Source organism: Myodes glareolus, chromosome 25, assembly GCF_982192425.1.
Source record: "Myodes glareolus chromosome 25, mMyoGla1.1, whole genome shotgun sequence".
Lineage (NCBI taxonomy): Eukaryota > Metazoa > Chordata > Mammalia > Rodentia > Cricetidae > Myodes > Myodes glareolus.
This window is the reverse complement of record NC_142050.1, coordinates 4,683,484-4,696,005: the sequence shown is the minus strand read 5'-3', so window position 1 is coordinate 4,696,005 and position 12,522 is coordinate 4,683,484. Positions and strand designations below refer to the sequence as shown.

Below are 12,522 nucleotides of genomic sequence, written 5' to 3'. Positions count from 1 at the left end.
TATCTACGTAGATATAACCATGTATGGAGGATAAAAGCCACTGTGACCAACATTAGTAACCGACAGGGGCTCCCTTTTTTGGTCAAAGCCCACCCCATCTCTATTACCAGTTATGAAAGTTTCTCAGGATAGTGAGATGGTTTAGCAGGTTACGGCAACTGAAGCCAAGTCTGGCTACCCAAGTTTGAGTTCCAGGACCTGTATGGTGGAAAAAGAACCCATTGGTGTGCCAGGAAGCGGTGGTGCACACCTTTAATCCCAGCCCTAGGGAGGCAGAAGCAGGAGGATCTCTGAGTCAGCGTGGTCCACAGAGTGAGTTCAAGGACAGTTAAGGTTACAAAGAGAAACCCTGTCTTGAAAAAAAAAAAAAAAAGAATCAACTTGTGTGTCATACATAGGACAATCACTCAAATTAAAATGTAATAACTGGAAACAAAACAAGAAACTTTCAGAGTATTAGAATCAAGGCAAACTATTTCTGATCAGTGTTATTTTAAAAATAAATCTTGTCTGCTTTAGCTTCTTTGTTCCTTCTGGAACATCTTGGTCAGCACCTTAGTAATACTCACATTCCGGAAATAGAAACATCTGGGTTCTAGTGGAAAAGTAAAAAGTAAGACTACATATAGAAACCTGTAATTATAAAATTTACTGTCAGCTGGGCAGTGTTGGTGCACGCCTTTAATCCCTGCACTCAGGAGACAGAGGCAGGCAGATCACTGAGTTTGAGGCCAGCCTGGTCTAATGAGTTACTTCCAGGACAGCTAGGGCTACACAGAGAAACCCTGTCTCGAAAAAAAAAATACTGTCTGTATTAGTAGTAGAAGCTAAACATGGTTGGAACCCAGGCTAAAGTCTATATTAAGGCAGTGGCAGCCTGGCAATAAATTATTTCTGTAGGTCTTTTTTCCCTTTTCTTGTCTTTTCTTTTCTTTTCTTTTCATTTCTTTCCTTCCTTCTTTCTTTTTTCTTTTCTTTCTTTCTTTTTCTTTCTTTCTCTTTTCTTCCTTCCTTTCTTCTTTCTTTCTTTCATTCATTCATTTTTTTCTACTAGATTTTAATTTTCTCTGATTTTCACAGGATTCTTTAACACATTAACTCAAACAAGAAAACAACTTTCTATGAAAACAAAGTACAAACTAAACAAACAAAACAAAACCCCACATATGAGTTCCTGATATGGGATGGCCCTCTGTGTGCTGTGAATATGTTTTATTACCATTGGTTAATAAAGAAGCTGATTTGGCCAATAGTGAGCAAAATAGAGCCAGGCAGGGAATTCAAACAGAGATACAGGGAGAAAAAGGGTGAAGAAGTCAGGAAACTCCAGCAGCAATCAGAGGAATAAGATGCCAGAGCATTACCAGTGAGCCATGGGGCACATGGAGAGACATAGATGAGCAGAAATGAGTTAATTTATATAGACAGCTAGACAGTAAGAAGGCCGAGTCATCATACAGTGTGTGATTAATATTAAGCCTCTGAATGGTCATTCAGGAACTGGGTGGGTGGGATAGAATCCTCCAGATACATATAGTGTCCAAAGTCTGGTGTGGATCCACATATGACCTGGACAAACTTAAAAGGGTTCTAAACACACAGAAATGATGCTGTACTGGGTCCTACTCTCACCATCTCATGCCAGTAGCAGCGCAGGCACATTCCTCAACAGCTGCCTGCAAGATGGAGTAGGCTGCCACCCAGCATGAGCTAAGCTGCATGGCAGGTTTCTGCAGTCTCACACAGGCCTCAGTACAGAGAGGCAAATCAACCAAGCACTGTGTGGCCGATCTGACTTTTACTCATGCAGACAAAACAGGTTTACGGGCATCATGCTCCAAGCAGCTTGGTGGTAATGACAATCTGCTGCTTTTTAGAGTTGGGTAGTGAGCATGGCTCCCACAACTGGTAGTGAATGTATCTCTGCCATGTTGGAAAGCTGAATGGGGTGGAGCCAACAGCCATGCCTGCTGAGCATTTTAAAAACTCTTTGGTCAGGAAATGATTACAGATACACAATACAGAGTCAGACAAAAAGAAACCTCTAAATATGTCACGATTTTTTTTTTAAAAAAGGAACATAGGCTTAAGAAAGAAAGAATATGGGTATAGGCAGCTATAGAAAGAAAGAAATAGTTTTATTGACAATGACACTGGGACTTGCTTCCTCTGCATATACTGGATTGTGGCCATCCAGTCTGTTTGGATCCTCACCTTCCTGGACCTGGAGAGAGGGGGGAGGAACTTGAACTTCCCACAGGGCAGGAAACCCTGACTGCTCTAGGGGATGGAGAGGGAGGAGGAGAGGGAGTGGGGGGAGTGGGAGGGTGTTGGGAGGAGGGGCGGAAATGGAAACTTTTATAATTTAATAAAAGAAAAAAATAAAACAAAGTCCTTAAAGAGACAGTAAAAGTAATATAAAAAGCCATGTAAAGACGGAATATACACAGAGAGTGGATTATATATATATATTATATAGTATTGTGTTTTCTTTGAACTTTTTTGATTGTTAATGACCTAACTGCAGTGAGATGTTTGATTGTGGGGGCTGCTAAGCAAAACCAACATAAAGGTATCTTGATTTCAAAATGTGGGTCTAAGGATATGTTTCTTTGGAAATAAGGTTCAGCTTTTGTTTCCACAGAAGATGAGAAGTTGTGGATTCCTTCCAGGATAATATGGTTTGATTAAGTAAGAACCTTGAGAGGTCTCCAATGGTAGTGATGGCCCAGGTGATCCAACATGCAAAACAGTTTCAAAGCAACTGGCTGAGATGATACAGCCTCACTGACTACTACAGCCAAGATTTAATTATAATTCTAAATTTTCTCAAGGTTCCCATAAGATTACTAGTACTCCCAATTAGAAAACCACTCCAAAATTCCCAAAATATTGCTTATAAATGTTTGTTTTAATTTAAAGTGGGTTGGTTATAAATAATTAATGGTCATAATCAATCTCTTTCTAAAGAAAAAAGAGAGATATGTAATAAAAATAAGTATCTTACATTGTATGGATTTTTGTTTATTGAATCAAATTTAAAGTCAATTTTGTTATGCTATGCACATATTTCTACTCTTGTTTAAGGTATTATGTTCATACAGTTCATTTAAATATATAATGTAGTGTTAAGAAAGACAAATTCATAGTCATCTATAATAGCCAAACTTATAGTCAAGTTAGTTAAGTTTTCTAGATATGCAGAGACATATTTCAAATTAAGAGGTAATCTTCACACACTTCAAGAGCCTAGAGAAAACTGTTTCTAAACGCTCTAAGAACTTAGACTTTTCTCAACAGTAAGAGATGTCTGTTTCTGGAAGCACCAATTACTTCAAGAGGGTGATGGGCATTGAAGAAGCTCCTTGTGGAGTTTGCTTTCAATGTGGCAAGGCTAGCCATCTGGGCAAGAAACTGTTGTTGCCTGGACTGCTTGACAATAAGCTATACAAACTGGACATGCAGGACCCATATGAAAATGACTGCTGAACTTGCCAAAACAAGGTAGGACATTCCTTCAGGGTTCCTGCTTCATGAAAGAGTCTGCCAGACTTTCTGCAGGACACAGAAGAAAGCAACTGATGAATTTTGCCAAAATAGTCAAGACAGTCCTTTATATTATTTCCTGCTTCACTGAGAAATCTGCCAGACACTCTAGGCTGAAGATGAATGATTCAACATTACAGAACAACTTTGGGTAGCTGTTCAGGCAGTCAGATGTGTCTGCCATTTCTAGAGTTGTGGATATTTCTTACAACATAATTTCGTAATATTATATTCTTCTAGAGTCTTTAATGGAGTTGAAGACTAGATAGTTACAATTATAGTTTTTCTTAGTTATAATAAAATATAAGTTAGATATGAAACCTTAGTATCACAAATATAGAATAGATAATAGATTATTTTCTTTAATTTTGTCAAATACAAATAGACAAAGTATTGTAATTATAATTCTTGCTTGATACCTATTTTGTTATATGTAATTTTACTATGTTAATGTTAAAATCTTCATTCTTAATTAGACAGAAAAGGAGTGATAATGTGGTATGCCTCTCTGTATGCTGTGAATATATTTTATTACCATTAGTTAATAAAGAAGCTGATTTGGCCAATAGCCAGGGAGAATAATGCCAGGCGGAAATTCAGAGATACAGGGAGATAAGCAGTGGAGTCAGGAGATGGCAGCAGCCACTGGAGGAGTAAGAGGCCAGAGCATTACTGGTAAACCATGGGGCACATGGCGATACACAGATTATTAGAAATGGGTTAATTTAAATGTAGAACTAGCCAGTAAGAAGCCTGAACCATCAGTCAAACAGTTTGTAGTTAATTTTAAGCCACAAAGTTGCTATTTAGGAATGGCTGGTGAGAGAGAAATTTCTACTTACAAATTCCTTTCAAAAATTGTATCTAAAACACAACACAAGAGAGCCTCAAATCAGAATCCTATGCCTAGTTTGTGTTTTTTATAGGATTGTGACAAACTAAAATGGTAGCTATAAATGATCAAGGTACTTGAGTATATGTTATCTCTCATCCTTCCTGCTAGTTCTCCCTCTATTCCACCCTCCTATTCCTTACTCCATTTCACTTTTGTGTTCCCTTATTCCCTTTATACCACTGCATTCTTTCTTCCCTCCTTTGAAACTCCCCGACCCCCATGTCTCCTTATTAATTTCTTGACCTACATGGGCATTCCAAATTAAACACACATATACAAAGATTCAGACCATGCAACCACTTGTATTTTCTAGATCTGAGTTACCTCATTCATGATGATTATTTCCAACACCGTGTATGTACCTGATTATTTCATAATTTCTTCTTCTTAACAGCTGACCCATTTTCCTTTGTGAAAATAAACCTAATTTTTATTATCCATTCATCAACTGATAGACTTCTAAGATGTTTTGATTCCCTGGCTATTGTGAAAACATAACAATGAACATGGATAAACAAATATCTCTGGAGTAAGACACAGAGTTTTTGGGACATATGTCCAAGAATGGCATAGCCACATCCTGTGGGAAATCTACTTCTAGTTTTCTGCAGAAGCTCCAGACCGATCTCACTGCTCCTTCCAAGGCTAAGAGATCCCTGAAGAAGAAAGGGTAGAAAGATACAGAAGTAATGAATGATTACTTTGAAACTGTGTTTCCCAGATGCAACAGAGACATTTCAAGCATGAATTCACAGTGGCTATGACAGCATTCACAGATTTGGACAAGCTCAAGCAAATAAAACCGCAGTATGGGGTGGAGGAGAAGGCACACCCCTGGCTTAGGAGCTAAGCTGCCAGGAAAGAAGAATCCCAGAGTGTGATGCCTCACATGCAGACCACACTCCAATTGGATTACCACACACCAAGGAAATATAGGCAGCAAAAATTAGAGTTAATGGGGTTCAAAGAAGGTGGCATGGGTCTTAGAAGAGGGGTAAATATGATAAAAATACATTGTATGGAATTCTTAAGTCCAACTGAATCATGACATCTGTAAGTTCTCTTATTTCTCTGTTAAGTTTCTGTCTGGTTGACCTGCCCATTGGCAAAAGTGTGGTATTTAAGTCTCCTACTATTAGTATGTGGGTTTGCTGTGCAATTTAAGCTTTAGTAATGTTTCTTTTACATGCGTGGGTACTCTTGTATTTGGGCATAGATGTTCAGTGTTGAGACTTTATCTTTTTGGATTGTTCCTGTTATGAGTGTAAAGTGTCCTTCTCCGTCTCTTCTGATTGATTGATAGTTTGAAGTCTATTTTGTCAGATATTCGAATAGCTACACCCACTTGTTTCTTCTGTCCACCTGATTGAAAAATTTTTGCCCAGCCCTGTACTTTGAGGTTGAGGTGTGTTTCTTGTATACAACAGAAGGATAAATCCTGCCTTTGTATCCATTCTCTTAATCTCTGTCTTTTTATAGGTGAATTGAGTCCATTGATATTAAGAGATATTAATGACCAATGACTGTTAATTCCTGTTATTTTTTTGGTGGTAGTGTTTGTGTGTTTCCCTTATTTGGAGTTTGTTGGTGTGAGGTTATCTGTTGCCTGTGTTTTTGTGATTGCAGTTATTTTCCTTGGGTTGGAATTTTCCTTCTAGTACTTTTTATAGGGCTGAATTTGTGGATGGGCATTATTTAAATCTGGTTTTATCATGGGACATATTGTTTTCTCCATTGATGGTGACTGAAAGCTTTGCTGAGTGTAGTACTCTGGACTTGCATCCATGGTCTCTTAGTGTCTGCAGCAACCTGTCCAGGACCTTCTTGCTTTCATGGTTTCCATTGAGAAGTTGGGTGTAATTCTGATTGGTCTACCTTTCTATTACTTGATCTTTTTCATTAGCAGCTCTTAATATTCTTTCTTTATTATGTATGTTTTGCATTTTGATTATTATATGGCTAGGGGACATGTTTTTGGTTCATTCTATTTGATGTTCTGTAAGCTTATTGTACCTTCATAGAGATATTGTTCTTTAGGTTAGAAAAGTTTTCTTCTATGATTTTGTTGAATATATTTTCTGTGCCTTTAAGCTGATATTCTTCTTCTATCCCTATTGTTCTTAGGTTTGGTCTTTTCATGGTGTCCCAGATTTCCTGGATGTTTTGTGTTAAGAATTTGTTGCATTTAATGTTTTATTTGACCAGTGAATCTATTTCTTCCACAGTATCTTCAACACCTGAGATTCTTTCTTCCATCTCTTGTATTCTGTTGGTTATGTTTACCTCTGTAGTTCCCGTTCATTTACCCAGATTTTCCATATCCAGAATTTCCTCAGTTTGTGTTTTCTTTATTGTCTCTATTTCAGTCTTCAAGTCTTGAACTGTTTGAACTGTTTGCTTCACCTGTTTATTGTTTTTTCTTGGTTTTTCTTGAGCGATTTATTTATTTCTTCCAATTTTTGTTTGTCTTTCCTCAATTTCTTTAAGAGAATTTTTCATTTTCTTTTTAAAGGTTTCAATCATTCTCATAAAATTAAGTTTAAAATCATGCTCTTCTGCCTTTTCTGGGTTAGAATGATCTAGTCTTCTTGTTTTAGGACCACTGGGGTCTGGTGTTATCATTTGCTTTTGAGGTTGGTGGATAAATTCTTCCATTGGTGCCTACCCATCTCTTCCTTCAGTTTGTGCAGGCAGTGTCTTTGTGTTTTGGTCCAATCCTTGCCGTGGCTGTCTGTGTGTTTGGGAACTGTTCTTGATCTGCATTGTACTGTCACTGTCTGTGTCTCAGGAGGCCACTGAGGTCTCTCTTGGTCCTCTGTCTTGGACCACTTTTTTGGTTCACATTCTTGGTCTACTTGGTGCAGTCACAGCTTGTGCTTCAGAGTTCTTCTGAGGTTGCCTGGGGAGGAGCAGGACAGGAGATTTTGGGGGTGCAGTGGGACTTGTAGTTTGCAGGGTTCAATGGATGGTGTGGGGGTGTTTAAACAGCCTATCTGCAGGAACCTTGACTGCTGGATGGCTCGAGAAGCCGAGACAGGTGGGAGAGGGGCCCAGGGTTTTGTCTCGGTGTGACGGAGGAGGGTTATCTGTCTATTGTGTTATTTTCATTGGTCAATAAAGAGACTTCCTTGGCCCCTTGATAGGACAGAAAATTAGGTAGGCGGAGTAAACAGAATAGAATGCTGGGAAGAGAGCAATGAGGCAGATGCCGTGGAGCCAGCCACCTGGTCAGACATGCTGAATCTTTCCTGGTAAGCCACACCTCGTGGTGTGATACAGATTATTAGAAATGGGTTAATATCAAGATATGAGAGTTAGTCAGTAACTAACTCTCTAGAGATAATGGGCCAGGCAGTGCTTAAATGAATACAATTTGTGTGTTATTATTTCTGGGGCTAAGCTAGCTGTGTGGGAGCTGGGCAGGATGAAAAGCAGGCCTGCCCGCAGCCCCTCACTACAGATGGCGCCCACGTGGATAACTGCATCCACAGAAAGCCTGAGAAAGTTTGGAAAAGAATAGAGTAAAGCATGTTTTCTTGGTGGCAACAATTTCTCGGGTCTGCTCTACTTGCTAGAGACAAGCAAATGCTCTCATCTAAGAGAGGCTTCCTGACTCAGCTTTAGCTGCAAAACTTTGTAGCTACTTTAAGAGGTCCTGCCGTGAAACACTTTAACGGTGTTGATGAAAAGCTGAACGCATGCTTTTCGGTTTTCAGCCGTAGCAGGAAAAAAGCTGCGCTGTTTTAAAATGCCGGTTTTCTGGGCCGTCCTGCCAGGGCAAACTCTGACTCTTTCAGGCAGGCAGTCCGACTGAGTGTGGTCTGTGAGCAGAATGCTGCAGCTTGCTTGCTGACAAGGACCTTGAAACGCCATAGAGTTGTGGCAGTGAACACAGCTCTGGCTGGTACCTCTACCATGAGTCTGGAAAGCTAAGAAATGGACTGGGTCTAGCCATCAAAGCCACAGTTTTAGACTCATGTGGTCAGAAAAAGAGATATACAGTAAAAAGAGAGTCAAAGAGGAAGGAAAACCTCTAAATGGTTTACTATGAGTTAAAAATATGTGTAGGCTAAAGGTTAAAGTTCTTAGGGTAAAAAAGGAAGAAAGAGAGTAGTTGGGTGTGGTGGTATACACCTTTAATCCCAACACAAGGGAGGCAGAGGTAGATTGACCTCTGTGACCTCAAGGTGTGGTAGTACACACCTTTAATCCAGTGCCTGGGAGGCAGAGACAGACAGATCTCTGTGAGTTCAAGGTGTGGTAGCATACACCTTTGAGCCCAGCACTTGGGAGGCAGAGACAAGTGGATCTCTGTGAGTTCAAGGACAGCCTGGTCTACAGAGTTATTCCAGGACAAAGATATACAGAGAACCTGTGTCAAAAAGTAAAAGTAAAAATAAAAGAAATAGAGGTTAAAAATAAAGCTGCTTAAAGATGAAAAATACACAGAGAATCTTGATACTATATGTTATTATGCTCTCTTTGAATTGTTTGATTGCTGAGGAAGGAGCAACAGCTGTTAAAAGATATTTGTTTATAAATGCTGCTGAACTAATCCAAGATAGATATGTTGAAAATACCTTGACTTCTGAATTTGGATCTAAGGATATGGTACTTTGGAAAGGAGGTTCTTTTGTTTTCACAGAGGATGAGACCCTGTGGATTGCTTCTATCCCAATATGGTATGATAGACCACGCCCTCCTGAAAGGTTGCTGTGAACACCCTCAAAAAATTTCTTCACTCAACTGCCGACTGAGATGAACCTGGCAGACAGGTTATACCATGAAAGACCTGATTAACTGCGCCCCTATACAGCAGGAAGAAGTTTGGAGAGAAATAACTACGTCCATACTCCCAAATATTGCTTATAAATGTTCTTTTACATTTAAAGGGGGATATGATATATATACAAATAATTTGCTTTGTTATGGATTTTAAGGTCAATTTTGTTATATGTATATATGTTTCTGATCTTGATTGAGGTATTGTGATTGTGTAGTTTATTTAAAAATGCAATGTATAATTAAAAATATAGGTTGTTAATGGATAATACTAGCTTGTAGTAATGTTAGTCTGATTTTCTAGAAGTGCATAGATATATTTCAGATAGACATTCATATCTTTCAAAGACTACAGAACATGGCATTTAATGTTTTAATAACTTAGGACTTTTCATGACAATGAGACACGTCTGCTCCTGGCAGCACCAATCTACTTCAAGAGGAAGAAGGGCATCGAAGAGGCTCCTTTTGGAGTTGGTTAGCCATTTGGGCAAGAAACTGTTCTTGCCTGGACTGTTGTATAAACTGGACACAGAGAACCCACAGAGAGAGGACTGCTGAACTTGCCTAAAGGTGAGATGATCTTTCGAGGTTCTTGATTCATGAAAGAGTCTGCGAGACATTCTCCAGGATATAACAGATAGTGACTGAACTGCCTTTGAAATTTCCTGCTTCATGGAAATGTCTCTGGATACTATGGGCCTGAAGGCTGAAGATGAATGCCCTAACGATACAGAGGAACTTTGGGTGACTGTCCAGGCAGCGAGATGTCTCTGTCATTTCTAGAGTTTTGGAAGTTGCTTACTTCTTGTTTACTTAGGTAATATATCCTTATGGAGTCTTTGATGGAGTTGAAGAATGGATAGTCATAGTTTTAGTTTTCCATCATTATGATAAAGATATAGTTATAAATATTGTGACTGTAATTCTTGCTTGATAACTGTTTTGTTATGTGTAATTTTACTATGTTAAAATGAAAGCCTTTCTTTTTTGTTTAAACAGAAAAAGGGGAAATGACGGAGGAGGGTTATCTGTCTATTGTGTTATTTTCATTGGTCAATAAAGAGACTTCCTTGGCCCCTTGATAGGACAGAAAATTAGGTAGGCGGAGTAAACAGAATAGAATGCTGGGAAGAGAGCAATGAGGCAGATGCCGTGGAGCCAGCCACCAGGTCAGACATGCTGAATCTTTCCCGGTAAGCCACACCTCGTGGTGTGATACAGATTATTAGAAATGGGTTAATATCAAGATATGAGAGTTAGTCAGTAACTAACTCTCTAGAGATAATGGGCCAGGCAGTGCTTAAATGAATACAATTTGTGTGTTATTATTTCTGGGGCTAAGCTAGCTGTGTGGGAGCTGGGCAGGATGAAAAGCAGGCCTGCCCGCAGCCCCTCACTACATCGGTGTGCAGGGGCTAGAGAGTAGGGTATCCTGCTGGGTAGATGGTCACTCACCTCTTGATCCTCTCCATGTAGTGTATGGAATCCTTAAATAATTAATTAAATGCTTTAAAAAGGACAATGAAGGGAGGTATTCTGAGTTGGGATGTAGTTAAAGGTATTTGCCCAATTCTGAACCAGGAGAACACTAATGTGTCCCTATTTTACAGATGACCTTCCACAGAAGGGAAGCTATCTTGAAGCTTGCCAAGCCAACTATCTTATTCATTATCAGATATCCCTTATTCCCCTTGAGCATTGGGCACCTTAGCAGGTAAATTAACTCAAGGAGCATTATTAATTTCATGTGCTTGAGGCAGAAGAGAATTCAGGGCAGTATGGCTTGCCCCAGACAGTATGCTACAACCCAATTATAAGACAAGTGTGTATTTTTGTGTGTCTCTGGGCTCAGCGTTTCTGTTCTTATTCACCTTGGCCTTAAAGTGCACTTTCAGTTTTGGAATCTGTCTGTCATTAGGGAGAGAACTGTCATTTGGAATCTAAATAGAGCTGAAGAGAATCGGAGACGATTTCAGCCTTCTCATGTCACTCCACACTCTTAAAAGACAATTCTGTCTCTGCAAAGACATTAAAATGCACATTCTTTTCCACTTGCAATATTTAAACAACTGAAGCAGATTCCTATGTTAATGTGTACAACAAGCCAAGACAGAATTGAGAAAAAAGAATGAAGATCACTATCCACGTTCACTTTTCATAGTGATAAAGAAGGATGTGAGGGAAAGGGGAGAGATGCAAGAAAATGGAATTGCTACAGCGACTAGTGAAATACAGATAAAAATAGCTAAAACAAAATTAAAATCGCCTTAATATTGAAATGTTGAGTAACATGGTATTTCAGAGGTGTCCTTAGCCTCGACTGGGCTTTCAGACAACATAATTGTTCTGTTCACCCCAAGGTGATCATACCTGGGTCAGTTCCTGAGGTAGAGTATCTAATAAAAACGTGTTTGATGAATGGCTTTGGTGGCATTGCTTTATGGTCATAGACTCTTAGCTGAATGTGTCTTTCAGGTTAATTTCTTTCAGCCACATCCCATTTTGAGACCTCTTCCTTCACAACACTGCTGTGAAAACAAGAGATTCAGCAGTCTACAAAGCCAGACTCTCAAAGCTACTTCTACCAACAAGTATGTGTTGCAGGAAGACAGGATCCATGGAAATGAGACACGTGATTGGAGCCTTCACAGAGTAGATGAAAATGACCTGCCTACCTCTCCCTTTCAAATGAACTTGGGCAGAGTACACCAAACTTTTTGTCACAGCATCCTGTGTTGAAAGGTACAGCTGTGGTTTGGAGTTAGAGATTTTTTCTAATTTTAAATGGTAGGCATTCAGGAACTATAGAAGAGGTCAAATTATATGTCAAAATAGGCAGAACACATTTTACCAAAACAATATCTCCCAGTTTCCACTTCTTCAGCACAGATGTGTGTGCAACTCACTGTGTGTCCAGCCCTGTCACAGATATATTTCTTTACAGTCACTTATTTTGGTGTGTAGGGCCTCAGGATGGGAGTGGGCACATGCTGGGGTCTGCTTGTAGAGGTCAGAGGAAAACCTGCAGAAGTTGTGTTTTTCCTTCTACCAGGTTCAATCTGGGGCTCAAACTTGGGTCTTCATTCTTGGTGGCAGGTATATAGGCCTGCTGAGCCATTTCACAAGCCCACAGTTTTATTATTTATTAGTGTGTGTGTGTGTGTGTGTGTGTGTGTGTATGCAGTGTGTGTGGTATATATGTTTTGTGTGTGTGTGTGTGTGGTTTGTGTGTGTGCATGTGTTGTGTGGTGTGTGTGTGTGTGTGTGTGGTATGTGTGTGCATGTGGTGTGTGTGT

General features: G+C 39.5%; 1 protein-coding gene across 6 annotated transcripts in view; it reads right to left on the bottom strand.

The window, feature by feature from the left end:
* Dync1i1 (dynein cytoplasmic 1 intermediate chain 1) overlaps window positions 1-12,522 on the bottom strand; it is a 311,008-nt gene that overhangs the window by 254,511 nt on the left and 43,975 nt on the right. The gene's annotated exons all lie outside the window — the stretch shown is intronic.